We start from the raw sequence: 18,582 nt of genomic DNA, 5'->3' as shown, positions 1-18,582 counted from the left end.
AGCCCAAACATATATTGCTTGTATGTATCATTTTGCTTGTGCCTTAAACATATATTGCTTTATCAAATTTGTGATATGTATGCCACTATTAGGAAGTACTTAGTTATGTATCAGTGTATCCGCACCTTGGCCAATGGCCAAGTTTATTGTATATTGTAGTGTTTACTTGTTACTTTATAATTAGGTTCATCTTATGATATATAATGTGATAATCTTTTTGCTAGTCTTATGTTTTGGGCTTCGCGCCATGGAATTGCTTCCTATGTTATTCTAGTAGTTGATGTACTATCTTGTGTGAACATAGATTTAGTCTTCCAATATTTGATATGAGGGAACTTTCTAATCTATTCACCTTTATGCTTCTAATATTTCTATAATCAAATCATGACCCTGACATTAGTCACTTGCTAATTCATAAGCGTTTTAATTATTATCTGGTGTGCTAATTATAACTATTCTAACTGGTGTGCCAATTATAACTGTTAATAACGTTGAACCCATAAGTGTTCTGGTGTGCCAATTATAACTGTTAATTTGTGGTTTGTTCTATTGTTTGATTTGTCAGACCTCTGTTGCGTGGATAGTTCTGTCCAGAGCCTTACTTGTGTCGTACCCGTACCCAACACTGAAACTTCGATGGACACTACTTGGATATATGCTTACGCATGTTCTAAGTGTATTTGGTTATATAATACACTTTTTAAATCAATGCACCTGGCATATACTTCTTGGAACATATCCTCCAATGCACATACACTTTTTGAAACTCCGTAGAATATATCCTCCACAGCACATATACTTCGTGAAACTCCGTAGACGCCCTTATTAACGTTTGATTTATATTTGAACTCTTATTAACGGTTGCACACCCTTATTAACGTTTGATTTATATTTGCAGGCGGGGACTTCTTCACAAGGTGTAGCCGGGGGTAATGCAGGTCGTGTTGAGGATGAGGATGATGATGATGATCAGGAGGATTGATTCTGATATGTTAACTTTGAAAACAATTTCTTGTGTTGTATAAACAATATTTACTACTGATATGTCGGGAAACTTTTATTTGTTTTTATTGAAATAGATTTGTGATATATGCGTGAGATTGAATATTATATTGTTGATTGAACAGGTTTTTTAAATTTAGTATCGATATTGTACAGGATTTTTTCAATAATTTTCAAAATGTTTTTTTTAAATTTATGATTATTTAGCTACGGATTTTCCGTAGCTAAATAATTATTTAGCGACGGTATTTCCGTCGCCAAATAATTATTTAGCTACGGAAAACGTGCACAAAAAATATAAAATAATAAAAAAATGAATAATAAAAAAGTATTAAAATTAAAATAAACATTAGCGACGGTTTTGTAGTCGCTAAATATCCATATAGCAACGGAAAACATGCACGAAAAAAAACTGATTTAATTTTTTTTAAAAATATTCCGTCGCTAATACTACTTTTAGCGACGGAATTACCGTCGCTAATACATTTATTAGCGACGGCCGTTCCGTCGCTAAAAGTTTTATATTATTTTATTAAAAAATAATACCGCCGACTTGGTCGTCGCTAATATTCCGTCGCTAAAATTTAGCGACGGAAATTCCGTCGCTAAAACCTCAATTAGGGACCCTGAATGTAGCGTCGATATTTTAGCGACGGAATTTGTTTTATTCCGTCGCTAAAACCTTTAGCGACGGAAAATGGACTTTTAGCGACGGAAAATTCCGTCGCTAAAAGTTGAAAATCCAGCAGTGACTTTTACAAGCACATGGGCATAAGAGAGACGCTGCTTGGTCCATGGTGGCACATTTGGTCTGGATACTGCTCGAATATGATAATTACCATATCCATATCCATTACTCATCACGGATACGGATACGGATACAGATATACATTGGTAAGGAAAATTCATATATATATCTACTAAAATCGCAGACGGACACAGATATACATGCAGATATATAAGCGAATATGCATGCGAATACAAAACAAAGATGAGAAAACTAGACAATATTGAGATAAATATAGTTTATGTGATACAACAAAGCTTATTAATATGTTCATTATATTTGAAAAATTAAGATTAGACATTTTGATTATCAAAATTAACCTCAAATCCATAATTTAAGGATTAAAACCATTGTAATGGTATGACTAATATGTATTTAGATATTTCTGATACGTACTGAATATTTCACTATAAAATCATATTCATAACTATATTTTGTAGGTTATGAATTTGCGTAACCATGTTCATAACCTAATGGATACGGTTACGAATATTTCCTCGAATACGGATATGATGTAACACTCCTGCTTGGATGCAGTTAACTGATCTTCAGTGATAGGCCTTTGGATGAAGCTTGCAATTTTACGAATACCATTCATATTCCATAGATTCAATTTTAATCCCGTGAATCCACCTTGAATAGTTGTAAGCTTTTGTGTGGGCAAAAGGATCTATATAAAGCAATTATATAAATTTTGATTGAACATATAACAAACAAGGGGATGTAGCTCAGATGGTAGAGCGCTCGCTTAGCATGCGAGAGGTACGGGGATCGATACCCCGCATCTCCAACGACTGGTTTTTAGTTTTTCTAAACCCATATATTTTGCTAGCTAGTAGTTCCAGGGACCGCGATGGCCCTTAAATGAATATCATTTTAATTCTCGAGGCAAAAGAGCTCAATTAAAATGAGCATTTAGTTATCCCAAATTTATTATTTATCCTTCTAATTTGCGAAGTAAGCTTCGTCCTCATTTTTTGCATGATAAAAATCCCTGTACGTCTTTTGCCTCATTTTAAGACGACCGCTACCTACGAAGTGTAAATATGTCACTTAGAGCATCTCCAACCATAAAACCCAAAATAGTGTAGTTTTTATACCAAGTTTGTGTAGTTTTTACACCAAATCACTATTCCATCTCCAACCCATTACACCAAATGTTACACCAAAAAGAATATTCTTTTTATTATTCTTATCTTTTAACATTTTTATCTATTTAAAATATTCCTTCTATTGTTGAATTTTATTTTAATAATTATTTTATACTCTAATTTCATTATAATAGTTAATATAAAATAACATATATTATTAATACAAATATAAATAACAAAAGAAGAAAAAAGTTTTTCTGTATTTCTTCTTATAAAAGACCTTCCATTTCAAGTTTTACAAAAAAAAAAGTGCCATCGCTACAGTGTTGCGCCATTTCTGGCTCAACACTATAGCGGCCCGCTATTTTAGCGGGGCGATGCCGCTCGGTTGGAGTGAGAACCGGACGCTAACTTGGTGTTTTAGCGTCCGGTTGGAGAAGCCCTTATACTCAATTTTTTGAGCGTATCAAAAAAAAAATAAATAAAAAATAAAACCCAAAAGTCAGCTAATGCGCCGTGCCCCAATTTGTTCAACATACCAACTTTCAAGTCGAATTCATGCAAAAAGGCCAACTTGTTATTATGTCAGCACATTATATATATAAAACTCAAAACCTGCAGCCTTCCTAAGGTATCATTCCACCAGCATGCACGAGTCCTTTGAAAAAAAATCTAAGAAAAAGAAACTCTAGACCAGCCTTCCTGATATCATCACACAAGGATGCACAACACAACCCACCCACGTAGTCACACACACAAACAGCATTCTTGGGGTTGAGATATATTTCAGAGTGAGAGGGGCTTCTTGCGTCAACGTAGTTGAACGTTCAAAGTTTTTAACTATCTTTATTAACCTGAGTCCTTTCAAAAATGTACAGCCATCTGGATATAGACCATCATCGTAAAGAAAACTTTTGTCTAAAAAGTGTCATTCAAAAATGTACAGCCATCAAGGTACTGGCTTATGACACCTTACCATTCCGAAATTTAAACTCGATCGAATGGAAGCCTTTATTTTGGAGTAGGTGCATGGGTTTCACTACTCAGTATCTTTTGCTAGCTAATTTTTTTTTAACGGAAAAAATAGCTAGGGTGAGATACCCTATTCATATATCATTAATAATCCAAAAATCCTATCTTAACCTTGAAATCTATAGTCTAATTCCTCATCCAAGAGTCCCAATCCTAAGAGTAGGAAGAGGACCATACCCGTCATCTATTACTAAGGATGGGAAAAAAGGAGGGGAGAACTTAGACTAAGCTGTTCAAGAGAAGGATATAGGTAAGAGAGAATACCGAATTTGGAGCTTACACAAAGCTCCTATAAACATCAAAAGCTAAAGTCTGTAAGTATCACTATAGAGTAATAATTACATTTAAGAGTTTTTTCTGAGTCTGTATCATCAGAAATTGTCCCCCACCCTAGCCATGTCAAGGGAAGAGGAGTCAACCGTCAACAGCAGCTGTGCTAGTCCTCTGTCAGCCACCACCTTCTGCACGATGACAGCTCTCTTGGTTGGACTGTACCCATGAAGTTACGAAGTGTGAGATGTTAGATGCTAGCAGCACACGGGGTGAGATCGCAGTCTGTTGGAAGATCAAGTTGCTCCTTGCCCTCCATAAACACCAATAAATAGACGGGAACAGAACAGATCGCAGCAGTCTATCCGCTTTGTCCCCTAGGAATGCCATTAGATTCCAAAATCAAACTGAAATCATGAGAGAGAGGAGATATGTGCAAAGATGGTTATGATCGCTTTTGCGAAGAATCCGACCTTCTTACAGATTACATTATGGAGGTGGCTAATCCAGCCTATCCAGTGCTGCCTCCTAAAGTAAATCTTTTCCAAAATTATGGAGGTGGCTAATCCAGCCTATCCAGTGCTGCCTCCTAAAGTAAATCTTTTCCAAAGTGTAATTCTTGAGTTCTTGAGGTGAAATTATAGAGTGTATATGTGCTTCTAGTTGGAATCTAAAACGTCCAAGGAATATACTACTCTTGGAATTTCATAATCTCATCATAATTATGTAACAGCATCAATATTTCTATTTTGTTTATAAGAGGTAGTCAATTGCAGTTACTCCTTTGTATGTATAATGGTGGTGTATCCAATTTATAGTTTGACAACTTATTTACTAATGAGCTACCAAAGTAGGTTGGAGTGAGCCTATTAGCTCATCCCAGTGAAGTAGATGGGGTTTCACTGGTCAGAGTGTTAGAATTAGGGGTGGAAACCAACCTCCGCCGGCGACGAGGAGCTCCGACGAGCTCGGAGAAGACGCGACCCTCGAGCGAAACGCGACCCTCGGCCACGACGAACGCGACCCTCGTTTGGGGACAGACGCGACCCTCGTTTGGGGGCAGACGCGACCTTCAGGCTTCCGACCCTCGCGTCCCACTTGTGCGCTGGTGACAGGCTGTCGCCAGCCCCCATCGAATTCGCCTATAAAAGCAAACCCTAACCCTAGGGTTTCGATGTTCCTTGCTCCCCCCGATCTCTCTCTGGCGGCGGCTCTCCTCTTCCCCGAATTTTTCTCCCCAAAACGCAGTAGCGTTCCATCACTCAAATCGCAGCAGCGATTTTAATCCCCAGCTTCGGTTGAGGGGGATTTAAGAAGAGATTAAGAAAAAGATTAGAGAGAGAGAGAGAGAGAAAAGAAAAGAGGGGTTTTATAAGTGGGTTGTTTAATTATTCTCAAGTGAGATTTGAAAGGGGTTTATTCCCTTTAATTATTAACACTGTAGCAACAGTGTTTATTTGAGAAATCTCAGTTTAGAGATTTGCTCTTCAATTGTAATTTCTTGTTTGATTAATAAGAAATTATCTGTGTGGCTCCCGAGGACGTAGGCAGTTGCCGAACCTCGTTAAAACTTGGTGTACTTTTTCTATTCTGCGTTTCCGTTGCATTAGGGATTTAGGCGTTAAATTCCCAACAACTGGTATTAGAGCGTGAAACGATCTAGAGGAAGTCAGATTCAAGTGGGAGCCATGGCCGCAGATGAAGGGAAAATAAGACTTGAGAAATTTGATGGAACAGATTTCGGATTCTGAAAAATGCAGATAGAGGATTATCTGTATCAAAAAAATCTGTATCAACCACTATCGGGGAAGAAGCCGGATTCTATGAAGGAAGAAGAGTGGAACCTTCTAGATAGACAAGCCCTCGGAGTTATCAGATTAACGTTGACTCGCAATGTTGCGTTCAACATAGCGAAGGAGAAGACCACGGCAGGTCTTATGGCAGCACTCTCAAACATGTATGAGAAGCCATCAGCCGCGAACAAAGTTCATTTGATGCGGCGGTTATTCAATCTGAAAATGGCGGAAGGCGCGTCAGTAGCACAACACCTCAATGAACTTAATACGGTTACAACCCAATTGAGTTCAGTTGAGATTGAGTTTGATGAGGAAGTTCGGGCGTTGATACTTTTGTCTTCCCTACCAGAGAGTTGGAACGCTACAGTCACAGCTGTGAGTAGCTCGTCGGGAAAGAAAAAGTTGAAGTTCAGCGACGTTCGTGATTTGGTTCTCAGTGAGGAGATCCGACGGCGAGAGACTGGTGAAGCTACAACCTCTTCAGTATTGCATACAGAGTCAAGAGGTAGAAATTCAACCAGAGGAAACGGACGAGGAAAATCAAACTTCAGAGGTAGATCAAAGGACAGGAGGTCCAAATCAAGGAATCCAAGCAACAGCTCGAAGGCTATCGAGTGTTGGAATTGTGGAAAGACCGGGCATTATAAGAATCAGTGCAAGAGTGCACAGAAGGAGAAGGAGGCGAAGGCAGAGGTGAATGTCACCTCCACTTCAGGAGGAGACGACGCATTGATATGCTCTTTGGAGAGCAAGGAGGAATCTTGGGTGTTAGATTCAGGAGCGTCGTTTCATGCTACCTCTCAGAGAGAATTCTTCGAGAAGTATACCCCCGGAAATCTTGGATACGTATATCTTGGTGATGATCAACCATGTGCTATTGTGGGTAAAGACGTGGTGAAAATTAAGTTGAACGGGTCAGTATGAGAGCTGAAGGATGTCAGGCATATTCCCGACCTGAGAAAGAATTTAATATCCGTAGGCCAGTTGGCTGGTGAAGGATATACCACGACCTTCCATAGAGATGATTGGAAGATCTCAAAAGGCGCAATGACGATTGCCCGAGGCAAAAAGACTGGTACCCTATATATGACAGCAGGTGCACGTTATTTGATCTCAGTTGCAGCAGGCAATGAAACTTCAAAGGTGTGGCACCAGAGACTCGGTCATATGAGTGAAAAGGGGATGAAGATCATGCACACAAAGGGAAAACTCCCAGGACTATAGTCAGTAGAGATGGATATGTGTGAAGAATGTATACTTGGAAAGCAGAAGAAAGTCAGCTTTCAGACGAGTGGCAGAACCCCCAGGAAGCAGAAGCTAGAGCTCGTTCACTCAGATGTGTGGGGACCAACAACCACCGTGTCCATTGGTGGAAAACACTACTTCGTGACTTTTATCGATGATCACTCTCGGAAAGTGTGGGTCTACTTTCTGAAGCATAAGTCAGAAGTATTTGAAGCTTTCAGGAGATGGAAAGCTATGGTCGAGAATGAGACCGGTCTGAAAATAAAGAAGTTCAGGACCGACAATGGTGGTGAGTATGAAGACACCGGATTCAAGAAGTTCTGCTATGAGCACGGGATCAGAATGGAGAGAACTGTGCTAGACACGCCTCAGCAAAATGGTGTAGCTGAGCAAATGAACCGAACGTTGACGGAGAGAGCCAGAAGCATTCGAGTACAATCAGGCCTACCGAAGCAGTTCTGGGCAGAAGCGGTCAACACAGCAGCTTACTTGATCAACCGAGGTCCATTGGTTCCATTGGAGCACAGAATACCAGAGGAGGTATGGTGCGGAAAGGAGGCAAAACTCTCACATCTAAAAGTTTTTGGTTGTGTAGCTTACGTGCATATTAGTGATCAAGGCAGGAATAAGCTTGATCCCAAGTCAAAGAAATGCACTTTCATCGGCTATGGTGAAGATGAGTTCGGCTACCGCATTTGGGACAACGAAAATAAGAAGGTGATCAGGAGCAGAGATGTGATATTCAACGAGAAGGTGATGTACAAGGACATGCACAAGACAGATGACTCAGAGAGCGAGTCAAGATTTGTGGATGCAGATGATGTCCCGAGTAACCTCTCGGAAGAACCCAATGCAGAGGGTCCTCAGCAAGAAGAGCCTGTTGGACAAGATGGTGCGCAGGAGCCCGACGCACCAGCTCCGATATTAAGAAGATCTTCTCGTCCTCCTGTACCCAACAGGAGATACATGAACTATCTGTTGTTGACAGATGGTGGGGAGCCTGAAAGCTTTGATGAAGCTTGTCAGTGTGGAGATGCGAGCAAGTGGGAGCTTGCAATGAAAGATGAGATGAAGTCTCTCATATCAAACCAGACGTGGGAACTAGCTGAGTTGCCCACGGGTAAGAAGGCACTCCACAACAAATGGGTGTACCGGGTGAAAGAGGAGCAGGATGGTTCCAGAAGATATAAAGCCCGGCTAGTTGTCAAAGGTTTCCAGCAGAAGGAAGGAATTGACTACACCGATATTTTCGCTCCCGTGGTGAAGCTAAATACTATCAGGACCGTGATGAGTATTGTAGCAATTGAAGATCTTCATCTCGAGCAGTTAGACGTGAAGACGGCGTTTCTTCACGGAGATCTAGAAGAGGAGATATACATGCACCAGCCAGAAGGTTTCTCAGAAGAAAAGAAGAAAAAGAACCTGGTGTGCAGACTCAAGAAGAGCTTGTATGGCCTGAAACAAGCCCCAAGACAGTGGTACAGAAAGTTTGACGGCTTTATGCACAAGGAAGGTTTCCAGAAGTGCAACGCCGACCACTGTTGCTACTTCAAAAGATATCAGTCCAGCTATATCATCCTACTGCTGTATGTTGATGATATGTTGGTTGCAGGAGCAGATATGGAGGATATCAAGAGTTTGAAGCAGCAGCTGTCAAAGGAGTTTGACATGAAGGACTTGGGTCCAGCGAAGAAGATCCTTGGAATGCAAATCACGAGAGATAAGAAGAGAGGTCTCTTGCAGTTATCTCAGACGGAGTACATCAACCGTGTTTTGCAGAGATTCAACATGGGCGACGCCAAGCCTGTGAGCACACCCTTGGCTAGCCATTTTCGTCTGTCGAAGGATCAGTCTCCTCAGTCAGAAGAAGAGAAAGAGAGTATGGCTCAGGTACCTTACGCCTCAGCTATCGGAAGCTTGATGTACGCTATGGTCTGTACGAGACCAGATATTGGCCATGTAGTGGGAGTGGGTCAGCCGTTTATGTCGAATCCAGGAAAAGCTCATTGGGAAGCGGTCAAGTGGATTCTGAGATATCTACGAGGCACAACACAGAAGTGTTTGCACTTTGGTAAGGGAGAGGTAGAAGTGCAAGGGTACGTAGATGCAAACTTCGGTGGTGAAGTCGATCACCGAAGAAGCACCACCGGCTATGTATTCACCGTTGGAACTACAGCTGTTAGTTGGATGTCACAGGTACAGAAGATCGTCACCCTATCCACTACAGAAGCTGAGTATATGGCTTCAGGGGTTGTTGACAGAGCTGGGATTCAAACAGGAGAAGAATGTTTTGCACAGTGATAGCCAGAGGGCGATACACTTGGCGAAGAATTCAGCATTTCATTCCAAAACGAAGCATATTGCGCTTCGGTACCACTTCATCAGATCCCTGTTGGAAGATGACGTGTTGAAACTGGAAAAGATTCCAAGAAGTAAGAATCCAGCAGACATGTTAACAAAAACGATGACTGTTCAGAAACTGGAGTTGTGCGCAACTTCAGTTAGCCTTCATGCATAGATGATGAAGGCGGAGCCACACAGGAGAGGAGCTTGATGGGATAGCCTGTTGACGTCGGTTTGGTCTCCAAGTGGGAGATTGTTAGAATTGGGGGTGGAAACCAACCTCCGCCGGCGACGAGGAGCTCCGACGAGCTCGGAGAAGATGCGACCCTCGAGCGAAACGCGACCCTCGGCCACGACGAACGCGACCCTCGTTTGGGGGCAGACGCGACCTTCGGGCTTCCGACCCTCGCGTCCCACTTGTGCGCTGGTGACAGGCTGTCGCCAGCCCCCATCGAATTCGCCTATAAAAGCAAACCCCAACCCTAGGGTTTCGCTGTTCCTTGCTCCCCCCGATCTCTCTCTGGCGGCGGCTATCCTCTTCCCCGAATTTTTCTCCCCAAAACGCAGTAGCGTTCCATCACTCAAATCGCAGCAGCGATTTTAATCCCCAGCTTCGGTTGAGGGGGATTTAAGAAGAGATTAAGAAAAAGATTAGAGAGAGAGAGAGAATAAAAGAGGGGTTTATATATTGGATATCATTTAATCTCAAGTGAGATTTGAAAGGGGTTTATTTCCTTTAATTATTAACACTGTAGCTACAGTGTTCATTTGAGACTGCAGGTGAACGCGAGTGTCGACCTCCGCGTGCGAGCTCTCCGACCCCCGCGTTCGAGCGCTCGACCATCGCGTCCAAGGCGTTCGACCATCGCGTTCAGGCCTCCCACCTCCGCGTTCATCGCACCGCTGGCGACAGGCTGTCGCCAGCTTGTCAAATTTTCGGCTATAAAAGAGCCCCCCAAGCCCTAGGGTTTGTTGCTCTCTCCCCCCGACTTTCTTTCTCTGGCGGCGGTGGCGAAGCCCCTTAACGCAGCAGCGTTCCATCACTCAAATCGCAGCAGCGATTTTAATCCCCAGCTTCGGTTGAGGGGGATTTAAGAAGAGATTAAGAAAAAGATTAGAGAGAGAGAGAGAGAAAAGAAAAGAGGGGTTTTATAAGTGGGTTGTTTAATTATTCTCAAGTGAGATTTGAAAGGGGTTTATTCCCTTTAATTATTAACACTGTAGCAACAGTGTTTATTTGAGAAATCTCAGTTTAGGGATTTGCTCTTCAATTGTAATTTCTTGTTTGATTAATAAGAAATTATCGGTGTGGCTCCCGAGGACGTAGGCAGTTGCCGAACCTCGTTAAAACTTGGTGTACTTTTTCTATTCCGCGTTTCCGTTGCATTAGGGATTTAGGCGTTAAATTCCCAACACAGAGATCCTCTAGATCCTTGATTGTAGAGAATCACTGGACTCACCAATTAAATCTTCTCATTCAGTGCACCACATGAATGATATTAGTTAACTAAATAATATAAAAATATTTTTGATTGTGGAACCCATTGAGATAATTCAATAGTATTAGCCCACCATGTATTTATAATTAATTGATCATGCATCTTCTTACTTCTATGCGGGTTGAGGATCCGATTGCCCTGCATCCTATTGCCCGTTTCAAGGTGGTCCCTCTATCTCATGGTGAGTATCATACTCGAGTTGTACCTAAACTGTTTGTATCCCTACTTCCAAGTAATAAATGCGATAGTTAAAATAGATGTCTTATTTTCTCCATTAGTCACCTTTCAAGTGTTTGTGGATGCTGTTACCAATAGGTAAGGAACAATTTTGACAATTTAAGCTGTAGATTTTCCTTTTTTTTAAATAAAATGACAAATGACATATATTAAAAGGATTGTTGGCTACAATCATAAGCTAAAGATGTCCAGTAGCAAGAGGATCTTCGAGCCAAATAAAACAATCACCCACGTTACACGCTATCCTTGCTAGTGTATGTGCAACAACATTACATATTAATTCTAGGTACTGCACGAATAGAGAAAAGAATTAAATTTCAATGCAACTCTCTAATATCTTCACAGATAAGGCCAAGGTAAGAGTTATGATCACCAGCATTGTGGACCACAACAATTTCAGCATCCAGTTCTAGCACACTGCTTCGAAACCCTGCTTCATACGCAAATGTCTGGCCTCATGAGCAGCTAACGCTTCACATAGAGACGCATCATCAACCCAATGTAGAAATAGCGAAAACATTGTGTACTTGGGAAGATGACTAAAATGAAGTTCGGCACCGTAATTCATAACACTCAAGGTATATTGGATTATATTCACACGGATATTTGGGGCTCTTCCAAGCACACATCACTTAGTGGGGCCAACTATTCACTTTCATTGATGACTATTTTAGGAGAATTATTGGGTATATACCATGGAGCATAAACATGAGGTCCTGGATATTTTTGTGGAGTGGAAGAAAAAAGTGGAGCTGCAGACAGGTAGAAAGGTAAACACACTTCGTTTAGATAATGGTGAAGAGTATAAGAGTGATTTATTTCTGCAGTTTTGTCGGGATCACGGCATTAGACGATACTTCACAGTTCGAGAGACACCGCAACAGAATGGGGTGGCTGAGAGATTAAACCGTACCTTACTAGAGAAGGTGTGATGTATGATGACACAGAGTGGATTGCCTAGATCCTTTTAGGTCGAGGCATTAGTTTATGCGAGCCATCTCGTAAATAGGTTGTCGTGCACTGCAATACAGGGGAAGACTCCTATAGAGCGTTGGTCTGGTTCGGTGGCTAGTAACTATGAGTCACTTCAGATATTTGGGTGTCCATCTTATTATCATGTTAATGATAGAAAATTGAATCTGAGGACGAGAAAAGTAGTCTTTGTGAGCTTTAGAGAAGTTGTTAAAGGCTTCAAGTTATAGGATCCACAAGACAAGAAGATAGTCATTAGCAGAGGTGTCACATTCGATGAGGCGTACATGATGAGGCCTCAAGTCCCTCAGCAGGTGGAGAGTGTTGGACAGATCATTAGTGCATCACAACGGGTGGAGAGTGATGCTACTTCACGTTGGGTGGAGATTACTCCACATTCTCCAGATCATTTTGTATCGTTTGGAATTCCAGCTGAGGTGACACAGATTAGGGATCATGTTGATGTGGATGAAGATGATGAGTTTGTTGATTCGAGTGCAGCTGGTGGACACAGTTCAGATTTAGTTATGGTCGTTGGTTCGCCTCAGGTGGAGGTGTTTGGTTCGTTTCACTTTGAGGCCAGTGGGAGAGTTATCAGCTGCAGATTTATTAGTGATGATCGAGAAGGGTTCAGAACTCTTCTAGTTGATTGAGGGTCTTTAGAGGCCATTTGGTGAACTACGTGAGGCTTGATTCATTGGGCAAGAGGATACGTAGGCAGTCATTTTGATGCAGCCTGTTTGGTGAATTGATACCGACATTTGGAGTTTGTTGGCATTCTCGTTTGGTTCTCGACTTGTTATGGATTGAGTCCGTTGTCGTGGATTTGTTCTACTTTGTATTGGATGCAACAAGTGAGACGTTTGGTTGGTATTAGTGTCGGGTCAGTTTTGAAAAAACTTCATCGAGGTGGAGAATTATAGAAACGGTGAAAATATTGGAGAAGAACAGGATTTTTGGAGCAGACAAAGCTTTGGGTGCTTGCCGGTCGACCGTGAGCTTTGGGGAGATCGACTGGAAACGTGCACGAGTACATGCTGTGTTTCTGCACTCTGGCATGTCGACCGCTGCGGTCAACTGCTAAACCCTGTAATTGATTTTTGGTTTTTGTGTTTCTAGTTGGTCGACTGCAATGATTTCGGTGGTCGACTGTCAGTCAGATCAGACCCAGATTTTGGTTTTTCCTGTTCTGTTTGGGATTTGTGTTTGGTATAAATACAAACATGTTTTATGGTTTCTATGGAGCAGTCAAATGGTTATTTGGAGCACAGAAAATAGAGTTTTTTTGGGCTATTGGTTTAGGGTTTTGTTTGAGAGATTGAGAACTTTGTTTGAGAGATTTATTGGTGAGATTGAGTAAATTTGTAATCTTCATTTGTACTCACCCTTCTCTATTAGTGAAAACTCATCCCCTTCTTGCCCGTGGATGTATGCAACTTTCCGAACCACGTAAAATTCGTTTGTTTGTGTTCATGCTATTATTGTGATTGTGTTTGGTCTTCTCTCTCGATGTTTGTGTTTGCCCTCGGAACCCAACACCCAATTCATCCTCTTTACGAGCGTCTTAAACTCACCTCTCTCATTTCTCATCACTGCACCCACTCCAATGTAGGCTTGATCATGGAACATCGCACCATCCGCATTTAGTTTAAAATTGTTACTACTGGGGGGGTTTCCACCTCTCTGCTTGCCGCTGCTTCATGTTTAAAATTATTTTATGTTCCCTCCTTGACAATCAAAGCATATAAGATAACAACATCCTTTGATTATCCTCTATCTTTTCAAAACAATTAGCAAGCCAAACTTTATTAGAAACTACTTTCTATGATTTTGATATCCACTCGAAAGCATAAGTCTTCGCCTTACTTACCACAAGCTTCACAATTGTCATTCGTCGGAACACAATACTTGATTAAATTTATCTTCACCGGTAGATAATCATTCGCAACACGCCATAAAAAAATTCTTCACAGTATTTGGTATTTTTAATCCCCATAGCATCTTTCAAAAGCCTGAGAAATCACTCCCGTTAGATTGTACGCCACGTCGCTCTTCCAATAAAATTTTCCATTCTATATATATCACTTTTTACCGAGAAATTCCCTTTAATATCATAGTGCCACATAAGATTGTTAGGCCTACTTCTTGTACGCAGAGGAATTTCCATTATACCCTGTACCTTACGAGGCAATAAATACTGTTGAAGTATATGTGGCTTCCATGACCGAGATGTTGGATCAATAAGGTCGCTAACAAAATACGGAGTGTTTGGTTCAAAATGATGTTCATGGGCTCGTAAAGTACTTAATTGGGATCGGTATCCAAGGGTCCTCCCAAATCTTTGTTGATTATCCACCGCCGATACAGTTCCCTAACCCTTTGATTAACAAATTTCTACCCTCTAATTAACAAGCTCCTCCATACAAATAATGATGAGTTCCCTTTTCTAGCCGTCAAGAAGCTCTCGTGCAAATAGTACTTGCTCTTCAACACCAAATAGCACAAGGATGGTTGGTTCCTCGGTTACTCCGATGCTGATTTCAGAGGTGATAAAGATGATGGATAGTCCACTTCGGGATACTTGTTCATCGTTGGAGGAGGAGTTGTTTCTTAGAATAGCAAGAAACAAGGGTGTGTTGCTAGATATACACAAGAAGCTGAATATATAGCTTGCAGTATGGCAATCACACATGTTGTCTGGATAAGACGATTTTTTATTGATCTAGATCCCAATTTGTTAGAAGGACCTATTAATATTTATTGTGATAATCAAGCAACGATTAGCTTGATCAATAGCGGTGCGAATAGCTCTAAAGGAAAACATATTGAGTTCCAGTATTACTATATTAGATATATTGTAGAAAAGGGAGAAGTCAATGTGACTTATGTCACTACTACAGATATGATTGTTGATCCTTTGACAAAGGAGTACCAGTGAAATCTTTTATCAAACATGTAAGTTTGATGGGACTTAGGAATAAATAAGTCCAAGTAAAATTTCATGAATAATGAAATAAGAGTTACTCTCTACAAAATAGTGGGAGTAATGATAAGAAGAAATATCTTATCTCACTGATAGTAGGAGGTATGTCACTTGGTTAATTTGGTCAAGTGGGAGATGTTAATATGACCCCGTCAATTATTGACCAAACTAACCAAGGAATATTCCCTAAATATTATTAGGTTATTAGCATAACTTCTTTATATCTGTAGAAGAGGGATTCGTGGATGAGTAGAGGAAATTATGGAGGCTGATATGATTTGGAGTGGAGGTGGTTACGGGAAAGCCTCTATAAAAGTAAGGGTTATCTCTACACAGAAAAAAAACAAAAGTTTCTATCCGGAACCCTAAATCAAAACCACTCTCTTTTATCCTTTTACCACGACTACGACGATGCTATCCTCCGCTTCTTGGGAAACTGAGCTAAGCTCAACTTTCCCAAAAATGGCCCCCTTTGACCGCCGCTGCCACCACATGTTGATAACTTCTCCAAGAAAGGCGCTTGAAAAAGAAGAAGAGAGTTTAATTAAGGTTTGTGATAATTAGAGGTTACTGCATATCATTAGACCACGATCAGTAGGAGGGGAGGTAGTGGGTAGTGATGAGACAAGCTTCTTGCGTGATTTGAAGCTTTCATCAGGAACTTGGCTTTTTCAAGTGGACAACATTGAACTTACTAGGTTATCTGTTTGGTGGAAAATTTCATAGTAAAAAGAAGAATTGAAAGAAATATATTTGATTTTATTCTCTCAATCTCAATTACAATTGGATTTCCTGATTATAAAAGAGAAGAGAATGATCTGGATTCTCCCCTTTGTTTAAAATTGGGTTCTTCTCGGTAGCGATGGAGTGCCTCACTCGAATGCTCGCATCGAGTTTGCTCTTCGTTGATGATCCGACATTTTACTTCACTGGAACGATGTCTTCTCCTCACGGTTTGACGCTGTGGAGAACTTGCAAAGCAAGTTTTAGAACTCTGAACGAGTTTAGAAGAACTCTGTAAAAAAGTTGATTTGAACCGAAAATTGGTTAATAAGCCAAGGCCAGAAGAAAGCTCCGGTGGTCGATTTCTAGATCCGAGAATGCTCCAAAGATCTCCTCTTTGCTGCCAAGCTCCAGGGTCAATCCGAGCCAAGAAGTTCCAACCTTTAACTCAGCTGAGTTTACTCATTTTTATAGGGGATTAAGGGGGTGTAACCGCCCCTTAAATCACTCCTAAGTGGGGTGTAACCATCCTCAAATCATGGAAAACAGTTTTGGAACTGTTCAAGGGTTTAAGGGGTGTAATCCCCCGTAAAATCTCTCCATAATGGGGTGTAACCGACCCCATTAAGTGAAGATACGGTTTTAAAACCATTCAGGTTCTGTTTGAACTAGTCAAACACAAAAAACGCGGGTCTGACCCCTGCGTTTTGATGTTGCAACACGGGTTCGACCCCTGCGTTTTGATGTTGCAACGCAGGTCCGACCCGTACGTTTTGACCTTGAACGCTGGGGATGAACCCTGTGTTTTGAATTGAAGAGACCGTCGATTTGTAGTCTTTTTTACAAGAGCGTTGTAAAGACCGTCATCTTGTAATCTTCATCTTAGCTCCTTAAAAATATGAAAGTCGTCAGATTGTAACTTCCATCATTGGTGTTTGATGGGGGATCAGCTATCTATTGTGATTTTTAGACAGCCTACAGAACCCCCTCCAAAGTTTTTGAAAGTTCACGGTTGACTGAGATGAATTTTCAGAATACTTGGATCTTAACTCTGATCTTGGAGCTGTTGATTGCTTGTCACAAAAGAGTTGTTCTCTGTACTTGCTTCAAAGGCATCTTGGTTGAAGGGATTTGTCACACAGGACCTGTGTGAAGTTATGCGTCATAATCCTGCTTCTGGAATACAGGGATGGACCTCTGCGTTTTGGACTTGAGGCGCGGGTCTCACCCTTGTATTTTGAAGTTGGAACCCGGGTGTGACCTTGGCGTTATGGTTTTTGCAACGCGGGTCTGACCTCGGCGTTTTGACTTGAGGCGCAAAGGTGGCTTTCATGCATTTTTAACTAAGTCTTTGAGACTTATTTTTAGCTCATCTGTTTCAAGTCTTGGCTTACGTCCATTAAGCTGATGAACTTGCAAGCATGCATAGGATTTTTGGCAAACCCTCAGCCATCAACGGATTTAATAAGCCTTTACCGACTACCGTTTGAGTCGGGCTAGCATGCGAATTATTTGGATCTGCTTCACATGTAACGTTATGCTAAGAGAATGAAATCTCTCAGACTTGATGCTATGATTTTGAATACATAGACTTTGTTATTTTCACGAAAAAAGACTAACCGGTAACGCGTGTTAGGCGTAAATTTATCTCTAATTAAGGATCGAGATAAAGTCCCCCATGCGTGTAAGGCATGGATTTTGACGTTATTAATAACAACATGCTACGATATTGAATACGTAAGCTTTACCATTATTACGGGAATAGGCTACCCGGTAACATGTGTTAGATACTGGCTTATCTCTAATTAGGGATCGAGATAAAGTCCCCCATGCGTGAAAGGCATGGATTTTGCTGCTACGATGTTGAATACGTAGACTTGGTCATTTTCGCGGAAACGAACCACCCGGCAGCATGTGTTAGATGCAGGCTTATCTTTGTTTAGGGGTCGAGATAAACTCCCCCAGGCATGAATCTTGGTGTCTTTTTCACGACGAAAGATTAACCGGCAACGTGTGTTAGGCGTAGACTTATCCCTACTTAGGATTCGGAATAAAATTCCCTATGCATGAAGGCATGGATTTTTGGTGTTGTTTCTTCCTGTGTTACTTGAAACACTGAAAGAAAGTTGGAAGTGCCAGAGGTATAGTATTAACTTGGCATGAATTCTCACTTAAAGTGAAATTCAGAAATTTTCTTTATTATCACTAGGATAATTCCAGAAAATCTTTAATCCGCTGGGGATTTTATAATGAAAACTTGCTATTCTTATTGAAAAAGGATTAACAAGTTCATTGGGGGGTTTGACTGTTAGATGTGTGATATTAACCTAACATTATTTTATGGGCCCATCGCTCTATTGAAGAGAGTCGATAAGTTGGTTTGATCGTCAGAGGTGCAATGTTAACTTGACTAGAATTTGTGGACCTATCTCTCTATTGAAGAGAGTCAATAAGTTGGTTTGATCATCAGAGGTGCGATGTTAACTTGACTAGAATTTGTGGACTTATCGCTCTATTGAAGAGAGTCATAAGTTGGTTTGGTCGTCAGAGGTGTGGGATTAACGTGATAAGAATTTGTTACGATTGGAGAAACCTTAAGGAC

General features: G+C 41.1%; 1 non-coding gene across 1 annotated transcript; it reads left to right on the top strand.

Annotated features, from left to right (window-relative positions):
• TRNAA-AGC lies at positions 2,507–2,579 on the top strand. The gene has a single exon. It is a non-coding gene; the product is annotated as a tRNA-Ala (tRNA).

The sequence above is a fragment of the Asparagus officinalis genome, chromosome 10 (genome assembly GCF_001876935.1).
Source record: "Asparagus officinalis chromosome 10, Aspof.V1, whole genome shotgun sequence".
NCBI classification, from domain to species: Eukaryota; Viridiplantae; Streptophyta; class Magnoliopsida; order Asparagales; family Asparagaceae; genus Asparagus; species Asparagus officinalis.
This window is presented reverse-complemented; position numbering and strand designations above follow the sequence as displayed.